Source organism: Ovis aries, chromosome 5 (assembly GCF_016772045.2).
Source record: "Ovis aries strain OAR_USU_Benz2616 breed Rambouillet chromosome 5, ARS-UI_Ramb_v3.0, whole genome shotgun sequence".
In the NCBI taxonomy this organism is placed as follows: Eukaryota; Metazoa; Chordata; class Mammalia; order Artiodactyla; family Bovidae; genus Ovis; species Ovis aries.
Genome location: NC_056058.1, coordinates 11,461,548 through 11,474,081, shown reverse-complemented (window position 1 = coordinate 11,474,081; position 12,534 = coordinate 11,461,548).

The window sequence follows — 12,534 nt, the reverse complement described above, 5'->3', positions numbered from 1 at the left end:
GCTGGAGACATTTCTGCTTGACACAGCTGGGGAGAGGGGCAGATGCCACAGCATCTCATAGGGAGAAGCCAGAGATGCTGTGAGCATCTTACAATGCACAGGACAACCCCGCACAACAAAGAATTATCCAGTAAGTTCAAAATATCCATGGTGCAAGGCTGAGAAACCCAGCTTGAATGGCATCATCTGTTGAAACCTCAGTCCTGGCTTGTAGACAGGGGTGTTACAGGAATTAATAGCTTGAAAGTCAACATTGCCTTTATAGTACCAATGTCTTTGTGGGCACATGATCCATTGGGCATCACTCAGCACCCCATTTGACCCAACTGCAATGACCCATCTTAGAAATTTCTTTCAAAATCAGCATCAGCGAGAACGTGGTGAGGGCGTGGGGCTGGGCAGGCAGCTCATGTTCTGAAAACCTCCCAGACTCCCGGAAGGGTTTCAGCAAAACATTTTTAAAGGCAAGGTGAGGGAGGGGTGGGATTGGTTGCTGCAAACTTCTTGGCGTAGGAATCCTTTGTTTTTGCAGCTGTCCTCATAGATCAGGTCATGGTGTTCTGGTAAACCTATGAGACAAATGCTTTTTTCTGTTCTGAAACTTATTATCTCTGTATGAATGCGAAAGTATTTTACCCTTGATGGTCAGAGCCTTGAGAATGGTATATCCTATATATTTCAGGCTATAGGCAGCATTCTTAACTCGGAGCAAAAGCGATGGAATACAAAGGTTAAAGTATAAGAAACAGATCTGATGTGGAGTTAGATTTGTTTATCCCTATTACAGAAGTATGATTGTAATTTTTAGGTACAGGGTATTTGTTCATTCGACAAGTATTTACTGCTTGCCTGTCCATTGCCAGCCACTGTTTGGGCTCTGGGGACAAGCAGTAAGCAAAATGGATACAATCCCCGTCTTGAGGCTTTCACTCCAGTAGGAAGACCGACACTAAACGAGCTACATAATGTATAAGTAAGAGAGAAAGAGTTACTTGGGCACAGAGAGAATGGTCTGTGCAAAGGTCCTGGGGTAAGAAGGAACACTGCAGTTTGAAAGACTCATTGGCTACCAGAGTTGTAGGAGCCTTGAGAGTGAGAAGGTAAGTAGTATAAAAAGCTAAGAAGATAGAAGGCAGCCAGTTCATATAGCCTGGCTGACTGCGGCAAGATTTTATTCCTGGAGATGGAAAGTTAAGAAATACCTGTAAGGAGGATGTGCTGTAGAGGGCAAAGCAGATACAGAGAAAAAGGAGACTCAGCAGTTGTTTGGAGCTAATGATTGCCTTGGCATTCATCCATTCACTCATCCAGCAAAGTCACTGAATATGTTTTGCCTGAATATTCATGTTTTAAGTCTCTGTAAGGACTGTGGAGCAACAGCAGCATCTGGGGGCTTGTTAGACATGAAGAATCTCAGCAGGACCTACTGTATCAGAATCTGCATCTAAACATGTGATTTCTAAGTGGATTACATTTCAAAGAGGTGACTGAGAAAGTGCTGCCATTTTTAAAATTTGTATTATTACAGCTTCCAGAATTGGGCTGCAATTCTGGCTACTTCTGGGGTAGCTATTTGCAAAATTCATTGATAATAATGGGTATTTGGTATTCAGGACATGTCTATAGAGGAATGCCTCTTTTTTAAAAAAATGTGTTTCTTCCTTAAAATAATTTATATTTATTTTTGGCTGTGCTGGGTCTTTGTTGCTGCACAGGCTTTTCTCTAGTTGTGGTGAGCAGGGGCTATTCTAATTGTAGTGCACAGGCTCCTCATTGTGGTGGCATCTCTTGTTGCAGAGCATGGCCTCTAGGGCACATGGGCTCAGTAAATGTGGCTCTCAGGCTCTAGAGCACGTCCCAGTAGTTAGGGCGCACAGGCCTAGTTGGTTCTTGGCGTGTGGGATCTTCCCGGACCAGGGATCAAACCCATGTCTCCTGCATTGGCAGGCAGATTCTATACCACTGAGCCAGCAGGGAAGCCCAGAATGCCTCTTTTTTTAAAAAAAAATTTTTTTAATTGAGGTATAGCCATGAAATTAAAAGACGCTTACTCCTTGGAAGGAAAGTTATGACCAACCTAGATAGCATATTCAAAAGCAGAGACATTACTTTGCCAACAAAGGTCCATCTAGTCAAGGCTATGGTTTTTCCTGTGGTCATGTATGGATGTGAGAGTTGGACTGTGGAGAAAGCTGAGTGCCGAAGAATTGATGCTTTTGAACTGTGGTGTTGGAGAAGACTCTTGAGAGTCCCTTGGACTGCAAGGAGATCCAACCAGTCCATTCTGAAGATCAGCCCTGGGATTTCTTTGGAGGGAATGATGCTGAAGCTGAAACTTCAGTACTTTGGCCACCTCATGCGAAGAGTTTACTCATTGGAAAAGACTCTGATGTTGGGAGGGATTGGGGGCAGGGGGAGAAGGGGACGACAGAGGATGAGATGGCTGGATGGCATCACTGACTGGATGGACAAGAGTCTGAGTGAACTCCGGGAGTTGGTGATGGACAGGGAGGCCTGGCATGCTGCGATTCATGGGGTCGCAAAGAGTCGGACACGACTGAGCGACTGAACTGAGCTGAATAGTTGATTTACAGTGTTGCGTTAATTTCTGTACAGCAAAAGGACTGTTATTCACATATATACATTCTTTTTTTGTACTCTTTCCCATTATGGCTTATCCCAGGAGATTGGATACAGTTCCTTGCGCTGTACAGTAGGATCTTGCTCTTGATTCATTTTACATATAATAGCTTGCATCTACTCGTCTCAAACTCCCAGTCCTTCCCTCCCCAGCTGGCCTCCCTCTTAGCAACCACAAGTCTGTTCTCTTTGTGAGTCTGTTTCTGTTTTGTCGATAGATTTCGTGTCATATTTTAGATTCCACACGTAAAGGATATCATATGGTAATTGTCTTTCTCTTTCTGACTTACTTCACTCTCTATGATAATCTCTAGGTCCATCCATGTGGCTGAGAATGGCATTATTCTGGGATTTTTTAATGGCTAAGTAGTATCCCATTGTATTTATGTACCACAGCTTCTTTATTCATCTTTCTGTCAATGGACATCTAAGTTGTTTCTATGCCTTGACTATCGTGAATACTCTTGGTATGAGCAGAAAGGTTCATGCATCTTTTTGAATTATACTTTTGTGCGGGTGTATGTCCAGGAGCGGGATTACTGAATCACATGGCAACTCTATTTTTAGTTTTCTGATGACCCTCCATACTTTTCTCCATAGTGGATGCACCAAGTTACATTTCCACCAATGGTGTAAGAGGGTTCCCTTTTCTCCACACCCTCAAGAAATGCCTCTTTTAAAGTGCATTTGTGGTTCAGGATTTTTTAAACTACCCAAGAGGTAACCCTTGTCCTCTCTCCTCTCTCTCTTCTCTCCAGGAGGAATTACTCAGCTGGGCATCAGAGCACCGCCTAGCCCAGAGGCAACCACAGGGATTCTGGGTGATCACCATGTGCCCACATCTCAGCCTTCTGCAGAGAGGCAGTGCCCAGACGTGCCTGTCTCCCCTGGGAGACCTCCAGGGACACGCTCACTGTCCAGAGTCACAAACACAAGTGATTCTTCTGCTGATGCCAAGAGGCAAGCGAACGAGAGAAAGCTGATCAGAAGGGAAGAATCCAGCCCAGTCTCCTTGGGTTCTCTGAGTTCCCAGAGGCCAGGCGCCAGAAACCAAGGACGGGATCTGGGAGGCTCCAAGGTCCCAGTGAATCCAGGGTCCCCTGAACAGCCACACTCAAAGCAGAGGCACCCACCAGCCTCCTACTCACAGATCAGAGATGGTAAGTCCTTTTGCTGTTTTAATCTTCCAAGTTGACATTGGTCATTCAAATGTTTTACCATCTTTGGTTCTGTATTCATTGTTTTCTTTTTTTTTTTAATAGATATTTATTTGGCTGTGCCAGGTCTTAGTTGTAGCATTCAGGATCATCAATCTTCATTGCGGCAGGCAGGATCATTTTTTTAGTTGTGGCATGTGGACTCTCATTTGCGGTATGTGGGATCTAGTTCTCTGACCAGGGATCGAACCTGAGACCCCTGCATTGGGAGCTCGGAGTCTTAGCCACTGGACCCCCAGGGAAGTCCCTGCCTTCATTGGTTTGACAGATATTGAGGTCAAGGTCCCTGCAGCCAGATCCTTCCAGGCATCACACAGCTCAGAGGCAAGCAGGGAAGGTAGACTTCAAATAAGTTGTCTCAATAGAGTATGATGAGCTCTGGGAGTTGGTGAAGGACAGGGAAGCCTGGCATGCTGTACTCCATGGGATTGCAAAGAGTCGGCCACGACTGAGCAACTGAACTGAATAGAGTGTGATGTGCTGGAGGTGAGGAGAAGGACCTGGGATCCTGGCAAGGGGGTCTAACCTGGGTTAGAGAATCTGGGTTCCTTTCATCAGGCACTGAAATTGAACCTGTAGGAGAAGGAGCTCACCCGCAAGGTGAGAGGTGGGGAGGGGAGGGAAAGACAAAAAGATCTAACCGATGTCTCTTCTCCTTCCTCCTAGTCTTATTGCAGGAAGGGGGACCCCTTCCAGGGCCTGAAAGTAGGTTCCTGTCTAACACTCAGAAATGAATTGTCTAAGAAGACACATGTGCTGAAAAGCAAGAGACTTTATTGGCAAGGGGTGCCCAGGCAGAGAGCAGTAGGATAAGGAAACCCAGGAGAACTGCTCACAGCCTCGGGTTTTATGGTGATGGGATTAGTTTCCGGGTTGTCTTTGGCTCATGATTCTGACTCAGAGTCCTTCCTGGTGGCGCATGCCTTGTTCAGTCAAGATGGATGCCAGCGAGGAGGATTCTGGGAGGTGGTAGGACACATGGTGTCTCCTTTTGACCTTTCCCGAGCTCTTCCAGTTCGTGGTGGCTTATTAGTTCCATGTTCCTTACCAGGACCTCTTGTCTGGAAACAACTCATGCAGATGGTTATTATGGTGCCTGGGCAGAGTGGGCGGTCTCAGTCAGTGTGCTTCCCCTAACAGTCTCTTCCTTTCTTCTTATGTATTTATTCATCTTTGGCTGTGCTTGGTCTTCACTGCTGCTCAGGCTTTTCTCTAGTTGTGATGAGCAGAAGCTACGGGGGAGCCTGGTGGGCTGCCGTCTATGGGGTCACACAGAGTCGGACATGACTGAAGTGACTTAGCAGCAGCAGCAGTTGCAGTACAAGGGCTTCTCATTTCTATGGCTTCTCTTGTTGCAGAGCATGGGCTTTAGGGTACATGGGCTTCAGCAGCTACAGCTCGCGGGCTCTAAAGCACAGGCTCAGTAGCTGTGGAGCATGGGTTTAGTTGCTCTGCGGCACGTGTGATCTTCCCAGACCAGGGATAGAAGCCGTCCCCACTGGCAGGCAGATTCCTAACCCCTGAGCTACCAGGGAAGCCCCTGTCTCTTTCTTCCTTCCCCTTTCCACCTTCTCCTTCTCTGCTCACCTCAGTTGCCTTCTCCTCTTTCCCCTTCTTCTTCCTCCTTTGATTATTTCAAAACTGATTACCATTTACTTCTTGAGTCCTTCAGGGCATGGACAAAGACCCTGTGGCTCTTCCTTTGTGCAGACCTCAAGCTCAGAATGATTTTTGCATGCTTGAAGGGCTGGGACAAAACAAACAAAACAATCCTAACCTGCTCCCTCCTCTCCCCACCAAAATTCAGAACAAATAGGAATATGCAACAGAGCCCACAAGAGGACAGCTTATGAAAGCTAAAATACATACTCTGTCCCTTTACAAAGTTTGCCAAGCTCTGGAATATATTATTCATTTTATTTCCACTTGTTTCTTTTTTTTAATATTTCATTTATTTATTTATTTGTGTTGAGTCTTCGTTGCTGTGCTCAAACTTTCTCTATTTGGGGCGATCTGGGGCTAATCCCTAGTTGCGGTGTGAAGGGTTCTCATTGTAGTGGCTTCTCTTGTTACGGAGACGGGCTCTAGGGTGCAGACTCAGTAGTTGCAGCTTCCAGGCTCTAGCGCACAGGATCAGTAGTTGTGGTGCATGGCCTTAACCGCCCCACGGCATGTGGGATCTTACAGGACTAGGGATCAAACCCAAGCCTCCTGCATTGGCAGGTGGATTTTGTTACCACTGAGCCGCTGGGGAAGCCCTGGACACATTTCTTAACCCACTGACCCTCCACATCTTCATCTATTAATGTGGATGTAAGACCAACGCCTCTCCTCTGGGTGTCTCAGAACGTGTAATAACATATGACAAAGAGTTAGCACAGTGTCTGGCTCATGGAAATCAACTGCAAGAGAAGAGCTCCTTAAATCCATTGGCCAGGGACCCTCTAAGTCACCACCTCCCTGGGACTGAACGTGTTCTTTGTATATTTCAGGACAGCTAGCGTACTTTAGCCAGGGGTCTCCCGGTCTGGCCCCTCCTGAACCCTTCCTTACAGCCCTGCCCAGCTGCTTTTGTGGACACCTGTGGTTAGCAACCGTCATGATTCTACTGAGCTGGCTGACACTCACAGGTGTGGCCAGGAGACCACAGAGGTCAGTAGGGCGTGACGGTCACTAGACCAATTTTGCAACCAAAGCGAGTCCTCTTGGCAGCTGGGAAGTGCCACACAGCCTCTGCTAATGATGGCTGACCCCTGCATGACCAGCTAGCAAGAGCTGGGCACAAGGTAGTGCTGGACATCTGGGGATGAATGTGGCACCAGTTCCTACCCCTGCTTTGTTTTCCAGCTCAGAGCATCAAGCCAACGTGTCTCATTGGCACGCTTCATTCACTCACTGGTTTGGCAAATATTTATTGAGTGCCTGCTTTGGGGCCACGCTGAGCACAAGTGGTTCACAGAAAGCAAAATGCTCAAGGCCTCTGCTCCCATGGGCTTCCCAGGTGGCTCAGTGGTAAAGAATCTGCCTGCCAATGCAGGAGACACAGGAGACGTGGGTTCGATCCCTGGGTTGGGAAGATCCCTGGAGGAGGAAATGGCAACCCACTCTGGTATTCCTGCCTGGAAATCCCATGGACAGAAGAGTGTGGTGGACTACAGTCCATAGGGTCACAAAGAGTCAGACATGACTGAGCATAGCCCAGCACACCAGCCTTGTGGCTACGCTGGTGCCAAGCAGAAGCTATGCTCAGCAAGCAAAGCAATTAAGGCCCTTGCTCTCATGGAGGCAGAAAATCGAGATGTGTGTAAAAAAAAAAGTGAACATGGAACTAGGTGAACAAGGCATTGGTGGCAACCTCAGACAAGGTGATCAGGGAAAGCCTCTCTGAAGAGGTGACATTTGAGCCAAGTTTCAGTGGTAAGAGAGATCCTGCAAAGACGAAGGCATTTCAGGCAGATGGAACAGCCTTTGTGAATGCCCTAAGGAGAGAATGTGTCTCAAGGGTCTGGCGGGCTTTTAGGGCTGGAGTGCCTGGAGTGTTGTGAATAAGAATAGAGTTCTGTGAAATGAAGTCAAGAGGGCAGGCAGGCACCAGCTTAGGTGGGGTATTTGTATTAGTCATCTGTTGCTGTGTAACAGATTGCCCCCCAAAATGTAAAAGTTTAAAACAACATTTGCTATGTCACAGTTTCTGTGGGTGAGGCATCTTGGTGGGCTTAACTGGGTCATTTGCCTCAAGTTCTCTCACAATCTGCAGTCAAGGTGACATTTGTGGCTTCAGTCATCTGAAAGCTTCACTGGAGAAGAACCTGCCTTCCAAGTTCACTGTTGGCAGGATTCAATTCCCAGAGGCTGTTGGATTAAGGACCCCTAGTTTCTTTTGAGTTCCTTTTTTTTTTTTAATGTGGACCATTTTTAAAGTCTTTATTGAATTTGTAATGATATTCTTTCTGTCTCATGTTTTGGTTTTTTGGCCAAGAAGCATGTGGGATCTTAGCTCCTCCACCAGGGATCGAACCCGTAACCCCTGCATTGGAGACTAAGCCTTAACCACTGGACTGCCAGGGAAATCCCTCTTGCTGGCTCTTGACCAGAGACCACCCTCAATTCTTTGCCACATGATCCTCTCCCACGTGGCTATTTGCTTCATCAGTGCATGCAAGTCAGGAAGGCAACAGCGCTCTGACAAGATGAAAGCATCAGTCTCTCATGAAAGCATCTCTTCATGAAAGCATCACCTCTCATGAAGGTGACATGCCATCATTTTTGCCATATCCTATTCATTTGAACTGATTCATTAAGTCCAGCCCACACCTGAGGGGATTCCACAAGGGTGTGATTGTTGGAAAGTGGGGAACATTGAGGACCACCTTTGCTTTTTATTTTTCCTATTGACACATAATTGATTCACAACGCAGTGTTAATTTCTGCTGTACAGCAGAGTGGTTCAGTGACACATATATATGCATGGACGCGTGTGTGCTAAGTCACTTCAGTCATGTCTGACTCTTTGTGACCCCCATGGACTATAGCCCACCAGGCTCCTCGGTTCATGGGATTCTCCAGGCAAGAGTAATGGAGTGGTTTGCCTCCATACCCTCCTCCAGGGGATCGTCCTGACATAGGGATCGAACCCATGTCCCTTTCATCTCCTGCACTGGCAGACAGGTTCTTTACCACTAGCGCCATCTGGGAAGCCCCATTCTTCTTTATATTCTTTTCCATTATCACAGGATATTGCATGTAGCTCCCTGTGTTGTACACTAGGACCTTGTCATTCATCCATTCTATGTATAGAAGCTTACATGTGCTAACCCCAACCTCCCACTCCGTTCCTCTCCCAACACCCTCCTCCTTGACAACTTCTGTTCTCTATGGAGGACCATCTTTGAAAGTTGCCTATCACAACTAGCTCAGCCATTACGTGATGTTGGGCCTTATTATGAATGCAGAGAGCTAAGTAGGCATTTACATACATTATTTTGAAAATCTGCCTCTGACAAGAACCCAAGGGATCTCACATTGGAAGAAAGAAGAAGATATTGGAGCTCTAGAGGTCAGAATTTGGACCAATAGAGGTATGTCATCATGATTAATCATGAGAGTTTTGATATGTTAATATGATTAATCATAAGAGTTGAGTAAGGTAATGAGCTTCCCATCACTAGAGGCATGCAAATGAAGGCTGAAAGACTCTGCCTGGGGAATGTTACATCAGGTCCTTATAGGTTGGGCAAGACCCAAGCATGTAATTAAAAATCTGTGACTGTGGCACCATTGTAAAGACCACTCTTGGAAAGTTCTTTTAAAAGTGAATTTTCCTGAATCCCTCAGTGATCTTACGAGAGGTCCCAGCCTCTCCAAAGTGTATCCTTTGCCCCCCATTCCTGCCTGCTGGGCTCAAGAACTCCTCAAAGATTTCTTCCCAGAGATGTCAGTGCCATCACCTCCGTGAGGAGGGTCTCAAGGGAAGGACATCTCAGCTGCAGGGCTGTGAATGCTTTTGTGAGTATATTCGTCTCTGATGTACACACCGCTCTATTTAAAATAGATCAGCAACAAGGACCTACTGTAAAGCTCAAGGAACTCCGCTCAATGTTATGTGGCAGCCCAGATGGAAAGGGAGTTTGGGGGGATAATGGACACGTGTATATGTATGGTTAAGTCCCTTCGCTGTCCACCTGAAACCATCACAACATGGGTCATCGGCTATACTCCAATAAAAAGTTAAAATAAAATGACTTGGAAACGAGGCACACTGACGTACACGCGTGCAGGCTATGGACTCCGACCTGCCTGAGTTCAAACCCTGCTTCTGTCTCTCCTCCATTGATTATTGATCAAGTGAGGCGATTCCTCAGAGCCATAGTTTCCACCTCTGAACAAGGGGGGAAATACTACATAACTGTTAAGGTTTGCAATAGGGGTTTGTGGAGTTTGCAATAGGGGTTTGCAAGGTTTGTGGGATTTAAAGAAATAAAACAAAATCCTGCCAGGAAGCGCCTACATATACTCTAAGTGCTCAAGAAAAAGAGTAAGTGATGATGGTAGTGATGAGGATTGCCAAATTGTTTGTTGATTCACCTATTCACACGGTCATTTGGCAACCATTTCTTAGAGCCTGGGTGTTGACATCCCTCCGTGCTGCCTGTGGGGAACCAGCCTTACTTCTCTGAACCTCCCCAGTGAAGCCTCTCCTGATTGGTCCCTTGGTGTATTAGTTTCCTAAGGCTGCTGTCCCAAATCACCACAAACAGTAATGCCTTCAAACAAAACCAGTTTGCTATCTTAGAGTTCTGAGGTCAAAGGTTTGAAAATGGGTCTCATTGTGTTAACACCAAAATATTATCCAACTCATTATTAGAGAAATGCAAATCAAAACCACGATGAGGTATCATCTCCCACTGGGCAGAATGGCCATCATCAAAAAGTTTGCAAACAATAAATGCTGGACAGAGTGTGGAGAAAAGGGAGCCCTCTTACACTGTTGGTGGCAATGGGAACTGATGCAACCACTGTGGAGAACAGTGTGGAAATTGCTTTAAAAACTAGGAATAAAACTGTATCAACTGGGCATATATCCAGTGTATACTGGGCGTAGACCCTGAGAAAACCAGAACTGAAAAGGACACACGTACCCCAATGTTCTTTGCAGCACTGTTTACGATAGCCAGAACATGGAAGCAACCTAGATGTCTACCAGCGGATGAATGGATAAGGAAGTTGTGGTACACATATATGATGGAATATCACTCATCTACGAAAAGGAATGCATTTGAGTCAGTTCTAATGAGGTGGATGAACCTGGAGCCTATTATAACAGAGTGAAGTCAGTCAGATAGAGAAAGGCAAACAGCGTATATTAAACGTGTATATGTGGAATCTAGAAAGTTGGTACTGATGATCCTACATGCAGGTCAGCAAAGGAGACATAGACACAAAGAACAGACTTTTGGACTCAGTGGGAGAAGGCGAGGGTGGGATGATTTGAGAGAATAGCATTGAAACATATTCATCACCATATGTAAAACAGCCAGTGGGAGTTTGATGTGTGATGCAGGCTACCTGGAGAGATGGGGTGGGGAGGGAGGTAGGAGGGGGGTTCAGGATGTGGGGGACACATGTATACCTATAGTTGATTCATACTGATGTATGGCAAAAACCATCACAATATTTTAATTATCCTCCAATTAAATAAATAAATAAATAATTTTTTAAGATAGTAGGGTAGCATTTCTTTTGGAGGCTCTCAGCAAGAATCTCTTCCTTGCTTTTTCCACCTTCAGGAACATGGTCCACATTCCTTGGCTGATGGCTCCTACCTCTGTCTTCAAAATCAGCAGTGTGGGGCTTCTCTGGAGGTCCAGTGATTAAGACTCCAAGCGTCCACTGCAGGGGGTACAAGTTTGATCCCTGGTTGGGGGAACTAAGATCCCACATGCCTCGCAGAGCAGCAAAAAAAAAAAACAACCCAGCAGTGTAGCATCTTCAAATCTCCCTCTGACTCTCCAACATCTGCTTTCCTCCTCACAAATCCTTCTCTGACTTTGATCCTCCTGCCTGTCTCTCTCTCTCTCTTTTATTTTTTTAAAGAAGTTTTATTTCATTTATTTATTTTTGGCTGTGCTGGATTTTTGTTGCTGCAAGGACTTTGCTCTAGTTGTGGAAGCCGGCCTACTCTCTTCTGCGGTGTGCAGGCTTCTCATTTCGGTGACTTCACTTGCGGAGCACAGGCTCTAGGGCACGTGGGCTTTAGTCGTTGCAGCTCCCAGGCTCTAGAGCACAGGCTCAGTAGTTGTGGCGCCCAGGCTTAATTGCTCCACAGCATGTGAGATCTTTCCAGACCGGGGATCGAACCCCTGTCTCCTGCATTGGCAAGTGGATTCTTTGCCGCTGAGCCACAAGGGAATCCTCTGCTTCCCTTTTGTAAGGACACTTGGGATGACTTTGAGCCACCTGGGTAATCCAAGATCATCTCTCCATCTGGAGATCCTTAAATACATTTGCAAAGTCCCTTTTGCCATTGTTGTTCAGTCGCTAAGTCATGTCTAACTCTGTAATCCCATGGACTGCAGCACATCAGGCTTTCCTGTCCTTCACTATCTCCCAGAGTTTGCTCAAATTCATGTCCATTGAGTCGGTGATGCCCTCCAACCATCTCATCCTCTGCTGCCCCCTTCTCCTCCTGTCCTCAGTCTTTCCCAACATCAGGGTCCCCTCTTTTTGCCATGGAAAGTCCCATTTGCACATGCTGGGGATGAGAGCATGGACATCTTTGGGAGGGCCTGATTTTGCCAGCCACGTCTGTGTCCACTGCCTTCTGGTCCCACCACCTGTCTCTCCAGGTTCTCTCTGGATATCATTCCCCAAATTTCTGCCCCAGCTCACTCTAGTCTCTGGATTTGGGGCATGCTGCCCCATCTGTCTAAATGCTCCTCTGGTATTACTCACACTTCATGTCTCCATACCACCCTCCCCAACCCTGTTTCCCCAACTTCCCAGGTTAGATTAAATCCCCACCTTGTAAATCACCGACAGTCACAGTGGCTTGTGGACTATTCCCTACTGCTTGGCTCCGTGTGTGTGTGTGTGTGTGTGTGTGTGTGTGTCTGTGTGTCTGTGTGTCTGTGTGTCTGTGTGTGTCTGTGTGCACTCAGTCGTGTCTGACTCTTTTGCA